Genomic DNA, 19,414 nt, shown 5'->3' on the forward strand with positions numbered 1-19,414 from the left:
TGGCCGGTGCCGCCAAGGCTCGCTCGGGCTCCGGGCGCTCCCCGAGGGCTCAGCGGGGCTCCGGGCGCTCCCCGAGGGCTCAGCGGGGCTCCGGGCGCTCCCCGAGGGCTCAGCGGGGCTCCGGGCTCTCCCCGAGGGCTCAGCGGGGCTCCGGGCGCTCCCTGAGGCTCGCTCGGGCTCCGGGAGCTCCCCGAGGGCTCAGTGGGGCTCCGGGCGCTCCCTGAGACTCGCTCGGGCTCCGGGCGCTCCCCGAGGGCTCCTGAGGGCTCCTGAGGGCTCCGGGCGCTCCCCGCAGCTCTCTGGGGACGGCTCCGGCCGCTCCAGCCCAGCGCCCTCCACATCGCCACAGCCAGGGCCACGCTGGCAGCGCCACGCGCTGCAAAACGCGCAGAGTCTCCCAAAAGGTTTTTTTTTTTTTTTCCCAGCACGATTTTCGACGGTAAACACCTGTGGTTAAAAACTCCCCAACCTCCACGTTTTGGGTGTAAAGCTGTCAAGAAGGTTTAGCAGTTTGAAGTGGGCAGAAATTTAAAGAGTTTTACATTTACACTGCGTGTCAGGGGCTACCTTGGCAGCTAGGTAGCAGGAGTGGTACATGTGGTGAATTTGTGAGATATTTCGTGTAGACTGAAAAGTCAGGGGAATGGTGAGCTTCAAAAGTGATTTCAGAAGTGGCTGGGTGATGGAAAGTAAAATCCAATCTTCATTTCCAGAATGGAGAGTGAAGCGTATTGATGTGGAGATTGGATTTGGAGGGATCTGGTAAAATTGTAGGAACTTTTTGCAATGATTGAACTTTTTGTTAATGATTGTATATTGTTTCATGGACATATGATCTTATTGAAGTATATGCTCTTTCTAAAATGTTGTCAAATCAGGTATTATTCAAGAGGTGGATTTGACCATCCTTTCAATAGGCATCTCTAATTTTACTTTTTCTCTTTGACTCCTTGAATTATGAAGCTCTGTTTAATTATATAAAGTTTAAGACAATTCAAGTAATATCCTACAATCTCTTACTTGGTAAAAAAAAATGGTAAGCCTTTGATAAGACTTTTTATAAAAGATAAATTGCTGTCAGGAAAATGCAAGGGTACAACCTATCTTCTTAACACCTATTAAATGCATTTAATTGAAAAAATTAAAGTAAAACTTTAAGCTGTATAGAATTCACAGTGTCAAAGATAGTAATAATAATCATGACAACTTGGTTCAGCTTTTTCTGCCATATTAAGTAGAGCCTTTTTATAGAAAATGATTATTTTTCATGTACCCTGTTCCTTTAAAAGCTTTGTTTCCACTTGTGTATATGTCATAGGTTAATTAATCAGTCACTGAATTGAATCACTCTTGTACATACAGGACTCTCACCCTCCTTTTTCTAATCAAAATATGCTAGGATCTGATAGATCTGAATTAAAAATACTGGGTTGATAATGAGTAATCATCTCCATAGACTCTGTTATTCTTCTTTGTTGTAATTAAACCTGGACTAAGTTAAAGATTTCCTTCTCTGTGCAGATATGATTGTACAGAAAGACAGATTTAGATTTTACACTTTTACATTAATTTGAAAGGCTTCTTAACTCACAAAGCTATTTTCCTATTTTTCATTTTCATTGCTTTCAAGTTGAAGGAGACATGAAACCAAATGAAATCTGGATGAGGCGCCTCTCCCTGAGCAGTAGAGATGAAGCTCTTGCTTTGAGGATAATATGTTCAGAATGTTGATGTTTTTGTAAAAGTTTATACCAAATTGCTTCCTAAGTACTGTAAATATGTACAGAATGTCGGTGGCATGAGTTTTATGGTAAACATTATAAGCTTAATTTAAAAGAGTAACACATAGTCTACAAACACCAGGTGAATTTCAAGCTACATCAGCAAAGATGCAATCGTGAAGTGAAAACATGCAAAATGTGCACAGGTTTTTGTGTACACTTTTGAAAGAACAGAAATCTACAGGTTGGAGCTTTCCTATAATGTGCTTGTTTATTCTTTGTGGCCTCAGTCTTGAAACTCTTTTCAGTCATCAAATGAACAATTAGGCTTGTTTTCATTAATGATTTGTACCAGCAATGAGTTATACAATTGTCAATGAAAAATCCAATTTAGCCCATGAGTTTTCTACATTTTCATGCCTGGCAGTTCCCAAACCATTCCAAAAGCTTTATAATTTTCACATTATTATAATGTATTATATAACTGGAGTCCCTGACTGCATTGAGTGGGCATTAAATAAACTGATTTGTAGCTCTGTGTAGAAGAGAAGTGAACCTTGCATGGAGCCCTGGTGGGAAGGGAGGCTTTGGCTGGTGCATCCCTTCCTGGGTGAACATTGCCAGGAGTGCTGTGGGAGCACTTGGAGTGGCATGAGGAGAAGGAGAATTCTAATTTATATTTCACCTAAGTTTCAGTTCTTGGTAGCCTGGAGTTGGCCTTTATTGTGAGGTAGATCCACCATAAAAACATGGAATTTGCTATTGCATTACAATATGATTGGCAAGTAGGGAATGTTCTGCTATCTTTATAGACTAACTACATCACAGAAGCCTGGATTTAGTTCTTAAAATTCTTTTTGGCAGACAGAATGTGTTTCATATAGTCTGTATCTGCTCATAGCTGTCTTGTTTCTGGGTAAGAAAAGAGTTTAGAGTGCATTAAATAGAGCTCAGTATCACATGAAAAATGAAATGTTTGGTTCCTCAGAAAATTTGGAAGAATTTGCACATTTTCACATAGGAGTACAAGTATTGTACAGATACTTTGATTTATCAGACCAGCATTGTGGCAACCCTAATTGTGAAATGGAGCCTTAGGGACATTTTGACCCTCTAAATACAGAAGTTTGTAAAGGTGATGCATAATCTAGGAAATGCAGAGAATGAGAGAAGAGTGGTAAGAACATGAATTAGGAAAAATGATATTGTGTTATTTGTTTATGAAATGGGACTACATTGTATTCTGAGAGAAAATCCTGCAGGTGGATTGAGAATTGTTAGCATACTGAGAAATTATGGAGGGAAGAATGAACACTGTATCTCTGCATTTAGACAATACCATAGAACATGATAGACATATATGGATAATAAATGGTATAAAGGAAATAAATTGCACTTGAAATACACTTCTTCTATCATTAGATTAATTAGTTATTCAGGGAAGCTAAATAATGGTTGTACTTTTAAAACAGGTACAGGGAGTTTTAGATTTCTTTTAGATTAGTTTTAGATAGATTTCTTTTTTTTTTATATAACTGTAATCAACCTCTGGAACTCATTGCTACAATAGATGGTAGAAAACAAAACTTTGCAAGAATTAAAATGAGTATTTTAAACCCAAGTTTTTGTATATAATGAGAGAACATGTACAACTGTTCCAGATAGAATCAGAGATGTAAATATTGAAATAACATTTCAATATTATTCAATATATTTAGATTGTTATGTGAAATAACGTTTTTAGCATTGAGGCCAGCATTGATGGGAGTTAGGAAGGATCTTCCCTTGGCACAGGTGTGTGATGTTTTGTGCTCCAAGGTTTAGAGTGCAATTTCCTTTGGGCTTCTCTGCTGCCAGACCCCAACCCTCTCACACAACCCTTTTGTGTAGTTAGCCTTAGTTATCTTTTTGTTACAGCCTCAGAGCTCTTTGTGCTTTGGCAGTGAGGCATTAAAGCTGAGCAGAATTTATATTACTTAGTTGGTTTCTTTTGTTTTACACAGCCTTTTCTGCTGTGAATTAGGAAAGTTCTGTATTAAGTGATATTTCAGCTGCAACAATGACATCTAGGGGCTGATTTATATTAATTTAATTTAGATTCGTATCTCCTAGTTTTGAGAAGATGGTTACTAATATGTTTACTAAATCTAAATTATTAGTATTTGCTAAAAAGCTGTGAATCTGATATATATGTCATATATTCAGAGAATAACCATGACATTTTTAACTTCTTATCTTTTTGTCTTTTGTTTCCCCTTGATCTGTCTTTTAATTATTTTAGTACTGTTACCACTGCAAATCAGTGAATCTCTCATTACTTTAGACCTTGTATTTTTCCATGACATGTTATCAAATGATGAGATTTTTTTCACTCTGTACTTTAGGTATACTTTTCTGTGAATTAAAGGGAAAACACTTTGCCTCTGCTTTCCTATATGACTTATTCTGTCTCCTAGAATCACATCTACTTGATTTTGTACAGGAAATGAGACTAAAACTCCCTGTATTCAATCCCCTCCTTCCCCCAGTTTTATGGGAGTGTAGACATAGGATTGAGTCCAGATTTAAACCCTGTGATTCAGGGCCACCTCTAAGCTCTATGTAAATCTAATTTTATGTGTGCAAGTAAGTGTATATGTAAAATACGTAATTGCAATTTAGAGATGATTTAACAGCATCTGTCCTGTTATTTGCAAACTTACTCTCATTCCCTTGAATCTTAGTTATTTGACCATAAGTCACTTATTTGGAATTGCTTTTTACAGAAAAAATTTTCTATATTTCTTTCTCATCTGCTTCTTTACTTATATTTACAACTTTTTCTCAGGAATAAGAAAATGTAAATTTTTTTCCCAAAATTCTCCTCATGCTATTCTGTGGAATATTATTATCTTCAACATACTCCCTTCTCATTGGTCTTGAGCAGAAGAGGCAACCAGATGAGCTGAAAAGAGTGAGGCATTGTGGAAAGCTTCACATTGCTCAAGGCAAGGTGCTAAAATGTTCTCTGCAGTAAATAAGGAGTTTTTTTAAATACAGCTATGCCAAAAGCAACTTATATAACTTATCATTTATATAGAAGTTACACTAGCACAGCAATGCTTTTCACAGTTGCTCTATCTGTTGGTTTCATCCACGAAGGAAGTGAAAACTTATTTCTGCCAGTGATGCTGGCAAAACATAATTAGAACTGCATTCTAGGTTCAATCTTACATAAAAACGTCACCCAAAATCATACCCCTAACTGCTCTGAGTTTGCTGGGAGATGGTTGTGGTGGACTTGGTCACAGTACTGCTGCAGCACATCTGTCTCTGGTTGGAAGGTGTGCAGTGAGTGGAGAGCAGGATAAACCAGGGCTGCAGCTGAGTGTGAGGGAGCAAGGACCTGACTGCCGCCTTTGCCTTCTTCATGGAGGGGGAAATGATAAACTTGCAGATTCCAAAGAGGTGTCTGCACCTCTCAGGGCTTCTCACAGCCCTCAGAACAGGCAGCTCCCTTACACCTGGGTTCATATCAAGTGTGGTCTGTGTACCTGTGTACTGAGATCTGTTTGAAATTAGTAAAATAATAGATTTTGTGTGGGATTTTAATGCTGAATTGGCCATGGGGAAACTCCACTTGGAATAGGGACAAATATTATTTATCTATAGAGAAAATATCAAGGCAGTCCACAGAGACTTGCCACATGATGTACTATATTGTAATGTCCATTATTTTTTTTTCCCCTTTTTATCACTTTGCATAGATACTGATATTTTTGCCAGCTCTTACTCCAAACAGTGCTTTACATCTGTAATCCAGCTCAGGGAGTGCAGAATGGGATTTATTACTGTCACTTGGAGCAGGGGGAGTCATATGCACTAAAGACTCCAAGAGCAGTGACAGCAAAGAACCACTCTTTTTGTCTTGTTACAGTCAGAGAAAATACAGAAGTGCCTTTTGCATTCTTAAGAGAAATTCTCAGAATGTGAAGTGTTGCATTAGAGCAGGTACAGAGTGATCCCAGTTGTTACATTTGCCATTCAGAAATGCCCCAGTGGCTGTCCTCAGTGTGTATTTACACATCCAGGAGATTCATTTGTGAGTGATAAGCTGCAGTAAGCCTGGAATCAGATCATGCATTGCATAAATTAATATTTCACCTGTAAAAGGAGATCCCCTAAAAAGAATTGGACTCCCTGGAGTTCTGATATAGCTTATAGTCCCATAATTGATTCAATTGGTGATTTTTTTACAGTTGTAGTTAAAAGGCATTACTTTTCCCTCCTTGTTAAATTGCTCAGTGTGGACTACAATACCCTAATTTCTGGTGCAAGCAAGAACCTCTAGAGTATGTACTGCATGCTAGCTTCCAAAAGACAAAATAGCACCAAAACTTTGGAAATCCAGTCAAGTGTAAAACTCTGGTATATCCATGACTTAATTTCAGTATTAATTATCAATGTTGGACAGAATAAAAATATTAAAACTTCCTGTTCAGTATGGAAACCAGATAGTTTAAATCAAGAAATAAGAAGTGCCTTTGGGTACTTCTCATATCATCAAAGGGAATCATGGACCAGTCCTCTGTCCATCAGTGAGTGGTCCTGGCAGCTTTCCTAAATTCCATAAGTTGATCTCCTGCAGACTTTTTAACTTGAATTGCAGTCTGTGTTTTGCCAAATGGGATTAGATAGAGTTTTTGAATCAAGCACAGAGCTGCTTGAGGTGGGTTTTAAGCAGTAGATTGTAATTTTGGAGTGTGACATTTTTCAGATAACTTCAGGGTAGCAGTCACATTAACCTAACCACGATAAATTTTACAAAATTTCTATAACTGACCACATATTTGTCATGTGGATGATGGTGTGAGGCTTTTGCTATGCTTCCATAGAACTTTTAGGAGTACAAACTTGTATTATTTCTGAGCATCCATAGAAACACAGAGTACTGCAGATATTTTATAGTAAAGACATGGTTCTTCATTGAAATATTCATTTGCTTTACAGAATCTTAAATAGGAAAATTTGCACAATTTTCCTATTTGGGCTACAGAACTTACTATGCACTTGTCCCTTCAAAATCTCTGTCAAGATATTGACATAAATGTGGCAAACTGGAGTTGTTTTTATTTTTATTTTTATCTGAAAGCTTAGAAAGAAAGAAAGAAAGAAAGATTAACCCTGAAAAGGCAATGGACTGAAATTCCTTTGAAATTTTACTAAGTTTAATTTCTCATTCAGGTGTAAAATTAGGACTGTATGGTTTGGGTCACTTTTTGAACAATCCTTGGCATCCAAAGTTTGTATTTTTCTCTAAGCCTCAGCACTGTGCCTGCCTGCAGGTCTGCAGGTCCTGTCTGTGTGTCTGTGTCTGTACTTCCATGTACACAGAGGCAGAAAATCAGTTTTTCATTGCAAATATGCACGTGGGATCTGCACATAGTGAGCATCAAATAACTTTATGAAAACAAAGGAGCCTGTTCATTCTTAGTTATTCAATCTTCCCACTGTTTATTAGATAGGAGGAGACCAAAATGAACCATCACAGTTTTCTGTAGTGACCTTGAGGTGGCAGCAGCATTACATTCAATTCTGCCATGCACCAAGTCCATTAAAGGTGAAAGTAAAATTTGCAATAAATCAAAATAATACTGATTGTTATAATTTTATTACCAGAGCATTAAGTCAATAAAACTTATCTGAAATGTCATTTGCATTGTATACAATTTTTACTAGTTATCAAGTATATTTTAAAAGCATGTTTAAAGCAACCAAATGAAGAAATTGGTGATAAATTGTTGAAAATCTGGGACTTGTCTAATGATGTAGTAAAACTAAAGTCTGTTTTGATCTCTTGTATTGTAAAAGACTGTTTCTGAAAGCATTTGTTAGTACAATAATGTCTTGTGTTTTGACTAACTATATTTAATGTCCTAATGTCTGATTTAATATTTTTATGCAACTTGTCAGGTCTTTTTTCATTCATGAGTTTATGTAGGAAGGTCATCTAATTATATGACACCCTTTCAGTGAAGGAGAATGTGTTTGTTTCTTTTAATAATGAGGAATAATGAAACTTATTTATGTTGGAAGTCAGGGAAATTTATTGGAGAATTACAACATGAGAAACATGAAAATTAAAAAACCCTTTTAATAGCATATTCATTACTGAGAAGCTTACAGGTAATGAAATAGTTGTGTGAAAGCCAGGATGCTGGGTGATATAACTCTGCTCATGGCAGCTTTCAGGCCATGGTTATTTTGCATTTCTGTGCTGTCAATTACTGCTAGGTTACCAAATTATGATTAGGTAATTAGTCAAATAGAGGCACTGGAAGAAAAGGAATTGACAAACTTGTAAGCCAGCTTTGGGCTGGGAAGGCAGCTGGGGTGTTGGGATGCTGGGGTGTTGGGATGCTGGGATGTTGCCATATTGGGTGTTGGGATGCTGGGGTGTTGGGATGTTGGGATGCTGGGGTGTTGGGATGCTGGGGTGTTGGGATACTGGGGTGTTGGCATGTTGGCATGTTGGGATGCTGGGGTGTTGGCATGTTGGGATGTTGCCATATTGGGTGTTGGGATGCTGGGGTGTTGGGATGCTGGGGTGTTGGGATGTTGGGATGCTGGGGTGTTGGCATGTTGGGATGCTGGGGTGTTGGCATGTTGGGATGCTGGGATGTTGCCATATTGGGTGTTGGGATGCTGGGGTGTTGGGATGTTGGGATGCTGGGGTGTTGGGATGTTGCCATATTGGGTGTTGGGATGCTGGGGTGTTGGGATGCTGGGGTGTTGGCATGTTGGGATGCTGGGGTGTTGGCATGTTGGGATGCTGGGGTGTTGGGGTGTTGGGATGCTGGGATGTTGCCATATTGGGTGTTGGGATGCTGTGGGGGTGTTTCTGCTCAGGAGCTGCTGCTCTGCAGGACCAGCCCAAGCCTGGACTAGAACCCAAATTAGATTTCTGTTATCCTGTGGAATGATGGGGATGCAGCAACACTCAAAAGTCTTTTCCCTAACAAATGCAGAAAAATAACGATAGTGGTGTATTTATATCAATTAAAATCTGGTGTGAAGGAATCCTTTATGTAGCAGATGCTAAAGGAGTCCCAATAATTGCTTAAAGATAGCTTATGTAATACATAAAATAATGCCATGTAATTCAATGAAAAAGAAGATTAGCTTGTTCATTTAAGTTTTAAATTTATTCAGTCTTTATTTTGAAGTTTTAAGATATGACCTATTTAGACCTATTTAAACTTATGTTCATTTTTTTCCATTTGTTTTGTTTGCTGACAACTTCTTCAACTAAGCAAATAAAAGTATTAAATATAAACTAGTATAGAAGTATGTAAACAAAAATGTAAGTTGAATTATAGTTCCACAATAAGATTTTACTAAGTTTAACAAACAGAGAATCACAAACCACAAGGCAACAGAGATTTCAACACACAAATGCTGTTTGGGCTGTGCCAGGGTTGCTGGAGCCAAGACAAATACTGTTACTTCTCTAAGACACAGATCTGGTCTGTGCTGTCAACTTCTCTTTGTCACACTTCACCATTCCTTGAACAAACTTCTGCAATTCCAGTGCCTGAAGAAGATGCAGAGAGACTTTTTACAAGGCCACATAGTGATGGGACAAGGGGGAGTGGATTTAAGCTGCCAGAGGGCAGGGCTGGGTGGGATCTTGGCAATGAGGAATTGTTCCCTGGCAGGGTGGGCAGGCCCTGGCACAGGTGCCCAGAGCAGCTGGGGCTGCCCCTGCATCCCTGGCAGTGCCCAAGGCCAGGTTGGACACTGGGGCTGGAGCAGCCTGGGACAGTGGAAGGTGTCCCTGCCATGGCTGGGGTGGAATGAGATGAGCTTTAAGGTCCCTTCCAGCACAAACCATTCTGGGATTGTGGTTTTTCAAAATTTCCAAAGACGTGACTGCAGTGAGTGCCAAAAAAGCAAAATAACTGAGATAACAGCAGTACTCCTGGGAGGAATGTAATTCACTGTGAGCCTATTTCTTCTTTCTTCCTGATTTTAACCTTATGGCTCTTTATCATCAAAATATATTTACCTCAGAAATAAAAGTAAGGCAGAAAATATGTATGAGCTGAACATAGTTAACATAGTTAACCATAAACTAAATGAGTAATTTCACAGAACCATATAGAAAGGATGCTTAGAGGGTAACCCTTATCTCTGTTTGGCAGGGGCCTTGATTATCAGTATCCCAAAAGGCAGATGTACTTTTTCTTTAGAGCAACATAAACATATTTTCTTGGAGAAATATAAAAATAGTTGTGACAGTGGGGTCTCTTTGTAAGTATACAAAGTCCAAATAAACAGATTGCCCTCAAATTCAGTTGGAGAACAATCTACTCTAGATGTGGTGGGATATTCCAGAGATTTTGACCTGGAACCAATATTTTAGGTTTTATTCAAATGTTAGTGTAACATTTGCCTAATGCTCTCCACTAATGTTAAGCAAGATCTTGTTGTCCTGAAATCACAACATTGTTGTGATTTTACCATTATCTTAATGGTACCACTGTTAAACTAAAATGGAATGTACCTGGTGTGATCCATCTCTTTGGTTAAGCTGTGCAATATCTGATAAAGGGTATTTTATTATTTTGTGGAGTAATTTGTATAGCAAAGAATAAATTGCAAACTGTTCAGCAAGCAATACTACCATTCAGCAAAATCCCATTACCTAGAACATTAAAACAATCATTCTAAAACATGATCTATAATGATTTGAACATGTTTGTAAAAAATAGATGACCACTGGACATTTACAGTTGACACAGAGGTCCCTAATGTCAAGAAAGCACTCTTGACCTTGATGGGTGGTTGCAATTCCATTTAAATCAATTGCCAATACAAGTCAAATGAAGTTCTTATGGCTGTCTAGTGTGCACTTCACTGTTCTTCTGACATTATTGTTCTACTCCAAGTCATTCTTCAATCTTAACAGCTGAGAGGGACCTGCATTCTGCAGCTTTATGGGGAAAGAGCACTAAGTTCTACTTCTCTGTGTTTTGAAAGCTTCTGCTCTTTCTCACAGTTTCCAAGCTGAGCAAACCACATTGTGTTCTGCATAAAACACAGAACTTGGTCTGCTGCTGCAGAGCCAGGTGTTTGTTGCAGTGAGTACAAAATGCATTTTCACTGCCCACCATCTTACTGTCCTTGATTTAATTTGATAACCCTGAAAGCTGGAGAATTTGTTAATTTAGCTTTATTAGAAGCTTTCACTATATTGAACATTTAGAACATGATATTTTCTAAACATGGTGAATGATGGTGATTACAGCTTTTGAGGTATTTTGTGCTATGGAAGAGAAAGAGACACAATAACTCAGAAAAAATAAGTTGAACACTTATCCTGTGTTTGTACCTGTTTGGATACTTATTTTTTCAAAGGATTTCATTAAAATTGGAGATGGATATATGAAAAGTGCTATGAACTTGTTAAATATTTTGCTTAGGAAAGAAAATCCTTGGCTGTATGGAACTTTCTAAAATTACCTGGATTAGTGTTATTAACTTACTTGAAATTTATTTGGTCTTCTAAATGAATTTAAGTGTCTACCTCTTAACAAGTGGGAGTATTAAAGGCTGACATCATGGCCCAGAGTTTACATGACTTTAAAAAGCCAAGCACAGATACTTTCTCCGGGACAGATAATATAAACCATGGCTAATCCTCTCCAGCCCCCACCCCCAATCTCTTTCATGAGTAGTCCAAACTTCCAAAAGATCCCATATGAATGAGGATAATGGAAAAACGCAACTGAACTCATATGTTTGCATTAGATACATATAACAGCTAATAAGAATTGGTAATGAAAAAAGTGGTTCTGGTTGCCAGTGAAACCTGGCTGGGATAGTATTAAGAGGATGCTGCAATTAGTGTAAAACTAATCACCAGTCTTCCACGGGGAAATGCAAATTGCAAGTTGTTAGAAGGCCTGTTTTGTTCCATAGGACTTGTATTACTGCTAATCCACTTAGCAGCACACATGTTCCTCTGTTGAGGTGTTTTTAAATGAAAGTTTTGAAGTATTATTCCTATTTTAGACATTCTATAGATTTATTTAGAGTCTGTATTTTGGCTCTTCTGTTTTTACTAAATATGTAAGTATGTTTCCCTGCTCTTTCTTTGCCAGACCCATGGGCTGAGCTCAAAGTAAGTGGCTCTATTTTGTTCATTCTCCTAAGCTCCTGGAAACTGTACTGTACAAAGCTATTGAAGTAACCACTTGACACACAGTGAATGTGGTACATATTCTGACCCTGTCTGTGCAGTTCAAACTCCAGGAATCTGCTCTATCTGATGTTCTTTCCTTGTGCTAGTGAGCAGGAACAGATGCACAAACCCTGCATTGTTACCTGTCATTTTCAGGGTTGAACACAAGGTGAAACAAACTTTTGTGCTTTGTGTTTTGTTTCGTTCATTCATTTGAGGGAACTAACAGACAGTTAGTACCTTGCACTGCCTATGTGTTCTGGCAGTCAGCAGGAGGAGATGTGTCAGCCACAGCTGGGCTGTGCCTCAGCACAGGGATTGTCCCCAGGCCTGGTGTGCAAATCCTTCAGTTCTGAAGAGCAGCTGTGCTGAATAAAGAGGTCCAGATGTCCTTCCAACACTGGGAGCATCGTGGAAAGATGTGCTCGAGGAAGGACCCTGAATCATATTTACCACCTTTGAAACAAATGGTGAGTCCTAACATTTGTCTTTAATCCACTGGAGAAGCAAGTTCAGGTTGAGTGTAGACAGGAAGAGCATTGGAATAGTTGTGCTTGCACTTACAAATCCAGTTTTGATGCCAGAGTAAACACCTTTGCTTTCAATTAATTATGAAGGAATAATTTATTCCAGGCAAGTTTAGCATGTGACATAAGTAAATTTTGTAAATAAAAGACAATGTTATTAAAATGTTTGGCAAATATTTTGGCCAAAAGGAAACACAGTTTGGTCAGTGTTTGTTTCTTCAGCAGATATTATGGTTTGTTGCCACTTTGAAGCTAAAGAGCAAAACCAGAGAAGTTTATGAAACCTCTTGTCTGCTCTGTACCATTTAATGTTTGACCTTTGATAATACAATGTAGTCCTTTCAGACATTGAAGATTTTGATCCAGGTATGCAACCAACAGAAACAACTTTCAGAAAAAGAAATAATTTTGGTTTGTGCAGCCCTTTACTCTGACATGAAAGCCATTTCTGAAAAAACCCCAGCCATCTGCTACTTTATTGTTTGATATCAGCAACGGAATAATGTCCGATTTTAATATCAGACTCTTGGCTATGTACTGCACTAATTTGTTCTGTGACATCAATGAATCAAAGTAGAGTTCCTGATAGAAGAACATCAAAAGGAAATTAATCTCCCTGTGATAGTACTAATAATTTCAGAATGGACGTGTTTTGCTCAATTATGGTAACCATTGAGAGCTGTGTTTTGTGGACTGTTAGATCAATATCACAACTGCTACCCAAACTGAGGGTGTAAGAATCACACTGGTGCTCCTCAGGAGCCTCCAGTGTCTTTACTAATGGACAAAAATCTACTGTACATTCTTGGTAGAATTTTATGGTTACCTAAGGAAAGAAGATGTGAAAGTGTGAACTAAATGGGGAAGGGGGAAAACTAGAAAAAACCCCATCACTTTTCCATATGTTGGGCAGGATGGTGGGCCTGGCATTACAGGTAGCCTTTACAGAGTTTGTATCCAGCTGTGTGATTCTGGAAAAAATTTAGTGGAAATGGAGGCTAATTGTGTAGCAGACAAGAGGTGTCATAAGGTTATTTAGCATATAGCTCCTGAAAATATGGTTTTGAAGTATTTTATTAGTTTCTTTTTTTAGTTGTTTTTGTATAAACCCTGTCAGATTAATACAATGTTTATTAGAAAGCATGTTTCCTTATTTATAGCCATACAGTTTCACATCTTTCCCTACAAATAGATATACAGAGGATTTGGCACAATAAAAGAAATTGAGCATTTTTAGATCCAGATCCTTCCAGGTGCTTACTCAATTCAAGGGTAGAAGAAAGGGTTACTGCACTACAGCATGCTTGTTGTAGCTGCACAGCATGATACCCACAGACAGACTGGGATTATATTTAGGGATCTGGTCGTGTGCTGAGAATAGAACTAAGTGAGTACAGAGGCCCAAAAGTGTCACTGAAAAAATATTGGCAGAATGGATGTGTGATCAAAATATCCAAATATATCAGAGAGTGACTGCAGAACTTAGAGTCAAGAATAGCCCAGGTAGGGATAAGGTTTCAAATAAATCTAGTATTCCCTCTTCTTTATGTTTCCCACTTTTTTTGTTGTATTCCCCCCTCAGCTGGCAGTCAGGGGTGGTGTTCCTCACCTGGGGCTGACCTTGTCCTGCAGCCAGCCTTGGGGGTCACAGCAAGGACTGGGGGGTCTCTTACCAGTAACTGTCCTGGACATATCAGACCTGACTTGGGGAAAATTAATTTAATATATTGCCAAATGAAACAGATTTGAATGGTGAGAAACAGAGACAAAATAAAACCAACCCCTGCCTCTGCTCCCCTCCTCTCCTTCCTGTGCTCAGCTTCACTCCTCTCAAACTCCTCTGCCCACCCCAGCCCCAGCCAGGGGCTCCTCCAGGCTCAATGCTCTCAGGGCTGCTCTTGTGTTTTCACTCCTGCTTTCCATCCTGCTTTTCCTCACCCCTCCCCTCAGTGCCAGGCAGTTTTTCCTTTCCCAGATGTGTTCCCCAGGGGTGCTGAGGGCTCAGCTGTGCCCTGTGCTGGGGCAGCTGTGGAGGTGACAGTGCCAGCCCCTGGGCACAGAGCACTGATCAGCTTTACACTAATCAGCTCTTAATTTCTTTATTCCTGTAGGACTGCTGCTGACATGAATGAGCTTGGGCTTTGTCTACAAGGATGCAGTGGCTTTTTTTTAGGATTCTATAAGGTTCTTAACAAGACTGACATTCCTTTTTCTAGATCAGCACTGTGAGAGTGAGGAATTTTCCTGCAGTGACTGACATAACATCAGATGCTTTTCCAGCCTCTCTTTCCAGCTGCAATGCTGCAATAATATCTTGTATTTAAGACAGCAGATGAATAATTAGACAGTACCATGGAAAGGCTTCCACTGAGTAGGAAGGTTGGGAGGACCAATACAAATCCAGCCACCAGCATCTCCCTGGCCTCCTCTTCACCACCTCTTTTGCTTTCCCTTCTGCCCAAGCTGGAGTTTTCAAAGGAAAACCAACTTAAAGAGGATTTGATAATGTGGCATTTGAAGGAAGTGTTCACACCAGTCAGAGACTCACAGCAGATGTGCTGCTGGGCTTGTCCTTGCCTTGTTGTAGTGATGAAGAAAGCAATGACTGGAAAACAGAGGGGATCCCCCTGTAGTGTTGAACAAGGCCTATTTCCCAGTTGCTGTCATGGAAATTAAAGAAAAACTTCACAGTTTTTCTGGTAGACATTAGGGCATAGAAAAATCTGTCTCTCTGATTTTGCACACAAGTCCTAAGAATCTACTTTACCTGTAAAAATCAGATTTTTTTTCTCTTTCTTCACATGCATAAATAGACCTGGATAGCAAAGACTGTCAGCAAATTATCAGAATGAGAGGTGATGTCCCACAGCAGTCTTGGGAAGCCATTCACCTACCATGTTCCTTTGTCTCTCTCCTCCAGGCTGATAATGTGCTTTTGGAGAGCAAACTCACCCACTTCCCCTGGAAATGTAGTTCAGAAAACTTTCCTCTTCTCCAACGTTTATATAAGTTCAAATCTGGAAAGCAATGAACTCTAAATATGTTTTTAAGTGAAGAAATACTTAGGCAGTATTTGTGAGCATGGAAATAGTATCTGCCATTTGGGCTAATAGCTTATCTTTTTAAGAGCAGGTAAAGATAGCACTACATATAAACATGTGGAGTTTCTGTCCATTCAGGTTCACTAAAAATCTGCACTGTCAACTGAAAAATTTAGGTTATTAAATACATAATGCATTGTAACTATAGGTGCAATGGTTATCTGTTTACCAGCTCTCTGCTTTTCCAAAGTCCCTCTACAAAATATTTTTTATAGAGACGCAACACGCCGTGTTTGGATGGAGTCCTGCAGGGAGAGATGCAATTAAGAATGTTATGCAATAATACATTGCTTTTCTTACACATAATGTATTTGTGAGCATTCTACATGCAGGCAAAAGTGCTGAGCTCAGTAATTCAGGTCTTTACATCTCAGTACCATACTGGCTGCTTCTGCAGTTTTAGCACAAAAGTAGTAATCCCAAAACCAGTATTAATGATAGGAAATTGAAAATAGTTCAGGAATTTTCTTTTTCTGGAAAAGTATTGAGAATATTGCTATCTAAATGTTTGCCAGATATTAGTTACATTTTCCCTTTTTAATAGAGATGGCTTATTTCAGAGAAAAATCTCTAAAAGAGTGGTGATGGAGCAGAAATAAACTTGGTTTTTGACACAGAAATGCAATATCATTGTCAGTTAATACTTCTTCATAAACTATAAAAAATAATGATGACAAAACCCTATCTGGTTACCAGTTGTTTTCCTTTTGTTAAAGTTGGACTTCACATTTTTTTGTCATTTGTCCAGGGGTTTTTTGAGTTTCCCAAATGCTGGACTTCCTAAACAATCTTTTTGTTCTTTTTTTTTGCACTTCTGCAGTTGTATAAATTTAAGATGAAGGATGTATTTTAAAAATACCCTAGATTTTTGTTTTCCTAATGATAACACGACTTCTATTTTCTTCTTACTAATATACAGAAGAATTCCATTTAATTTGCTCCAAAACTGGATCACCTAATTAAACTGAACAGGTAAAATCCTTGCTTTATAATACTGAATTCAGTAGTTCAGTAGGAAAAAAAAATCCAGTGAATGAGATTTTAATACTCTGATAAATCATAGCAATACCTTTTATTGCTCAATTAATTTAATACTATGTACTGTAAGTAATAATTAATTGCAGTGCAGTCTCCCTACCTTGTCTGCTGTTACCATCATGACCCTTGGTAATGCTGCAGAAACATTTTAAACCTTTTGAACCCTAGATGTGGGGGGATGTCTTTCATGGGAAGAAACACAAAGTTTCAGAAGCTAAACTATTGATGTTTTGTGCATGAAACTTGTACCTGTTAGTAGCAGTGAAAACTTTATAAAGAAATATCTGATCACTGAGAAAATACATTTTGTTTTGTATGTATTTACACAAATAAGATTGTATTGTTTTTTAAGAAAAAATGGAAAGAGCAGAATGTATTCAGTTATAGGAATTTGTGTCTTATGCAAAAATGCTCTGCAAACCTGTCTAAATTAAAATTTTGTGGAAATGAAATATAATAATTTTCCTCTTGCATTTACCTTTTGGAATTTGCCAGTGATCAGGCTAATTCACAGAATACCTGCAAAAAGTTTTCCTTTTACAGACAGCTTGGGTGTCTGTGTTGATGAATTCCTGAGTGCTCACTGACACGTTTGTTTGAATTCTGGGTGGTGGTTTGCTTTCTTTGCTTTAAAGCAAGAAAAAACCCCTGGAATACCACTTTGCAGCTAATCCAGAAGTTTAGGATAACCCTGATATTTTAGATTTCTCTATTTTGTCAGAGCCAGGCAGGGGCCCAAATCAGCAGTGGATAGCCAGGGAATTCTGTTATGTCACTACAGGTGTAATCACATAATGTGTGACTGCTGAAACACTTGCCTGTGACTGCAAGTTAAATATGTAACTAAAACTAATTTTAGAAGAACCTGTAATCTCCTCACAGTGTGGTGGAACTCAGATTTAGTGGGATGGTTGATAAATTGCTTTTCATGTGAAGCATTTTAAAAGAGAAGGTTTTGCTCACTGTGGTGAGTACACACAGAACTCCAAGAGTGTCAGCTACTTGTAATCTGTATTTCATTCTCATGTAATCTGTATTTCATTTGCCTTCTGCTTGTCTTTTTGTGCTTGCTGTAGTTTGTGAGCCAAGATTTTACTCCTGTGCAGCCATTTCAGTAAGTACAGTGGTATGTTGTTAATTGATGAGTTAATTCCAGCTCCTGTTGATCTCGAGTTGTGTTTTGAACCTGTGTGACAGGAACCTGTTCATTTCCAGGTGACTGTCTGTGAAGAACCTGTGACCATGAGTTACCTGCTTTTCTTAGCACTGCTTCCTTGTGCTGTACTCTTGGATATTAATTGGCAATAGATCTAGCATTAGTAAGCAAGCTCTAATTCCAGAGTTGCCAGTTCCCTGATGAACAGAGGGGAAATCTCCTCTCAGGACAAGTGATCATTAAACTCTGTTTGTGAAGACTGCCTCTACTTTTGTGGAAATTTCACTGAGGTGAAGGCTGTGACTGGAAAGACACTGACTAAGATGACAGAAGTAATTCATGAACACTCCACCCTGATGTATTCTAGGGATATTTATCATAAGCTGCTGAAGTGGAGTTTCACCTAAGATAATGGTGAGGTCCTGTGCAGAATCAGGGCCTCAAAATTTTGAGTAGCTTGCAATTTCTATTGTAGTTATTAACATTTAGCTGGTTGGAACTACCATAGCTCTGGGAACTAGGCAGGATAGTGTGTGTGGGAAGGATCTTCATAAGGAAACAGTGACTCTGTCTTCTGGCTGAAATGAGAATGGAAGAATTTTTGATTGAGGCAGAAAATACTAAAAGATATCTTGGAATTAACATTCAGAAAATGATATGCAGGTGCCAGTAGCAAATAAATACTCCATTAGTTCCTGTATCATTAACTTTTTCTTTTTGACTGCAACAAGTTTCATATGCTAAAGAATATTGTAAGTACATCTTAAAAAAGACATCTTTATTACATTCACGTTACACACGACAAGCTGGTTCAAATAACTTTTGAGAGCAACGATGTTATCTTGAAAACAACGCAGAAATTTTGTTGATGCTGTGGATTATTGATTGACAACAGATGGCAGTATAGCAGGTGTATTTACCTTGTAATGAACAAATGCCAGTGTATGAGACATGGCTGAAATTTATAAAAAGGCAGTTGGGAGCCGAGTTCACTTCTTTTAGATTATTAAGTCACTCCAGGAAATACTATTCCTTTGTTAGGAATTGACTTGTGTCAGGAAGATGTGGGATAATAAAGGCGGATTGAATTCTGCAGGTCAGTTCCTTACTCACACAGATGAGCTGCTGCAGGGAGGGAAGAAGTCTCCAGCCCACCTGAGGTGCTCTGAGCTGTCCTTTCATTTCCTCCTCATCTCTGTGTTCAGTCCAGCCTTATCACAGAGAGGAAATGCCCCATCTTATTTTGTGATGTTCTAATTTTAATATCTTAGCTGGAAATGCCTATTTCATCATGTGGAGGCATGAGATAAAGAGTTTTCTCAGAATTGTTTCTACTGTGGATTTTTACACGTCTTGAGGAGGAGACACATCTTTCAAGCTGTACTTTCCCTTCATGTGCTTAAGAATATCAACACTGATCATCTCAAAATCACAAAATAGTTGAGGAAACTATGAGAAAAGTAAATGAGCAAGAAAAACTTTCTTTAGACTTTCTTTTAGACTTTCTTTTACAGATATGATTTTGCAATTAATTTTTTATATTGGTTCACATCAATTTTTAAGGGGATTTGGATGTCTGTAGCAAATTGAACCCACCCAACTACCTTGTAACTGTATACCAATTTCAATGGATCTAAAATGTGACA

This window comes from Molothrus aeneus, chromosome 11 (genome assembly GCF_037042795.1).
Source record: "Molothrus aeneus isolate 106 chromosome 11, BPBGC_Maene_1.0, whole genome shotgun sequence".
Lineage (NCBI taxonomy): Eukaryota > Metazoa > Chordata > Aves > Passeriformes > Icteridae > Molothrus > Molothrus aeneus.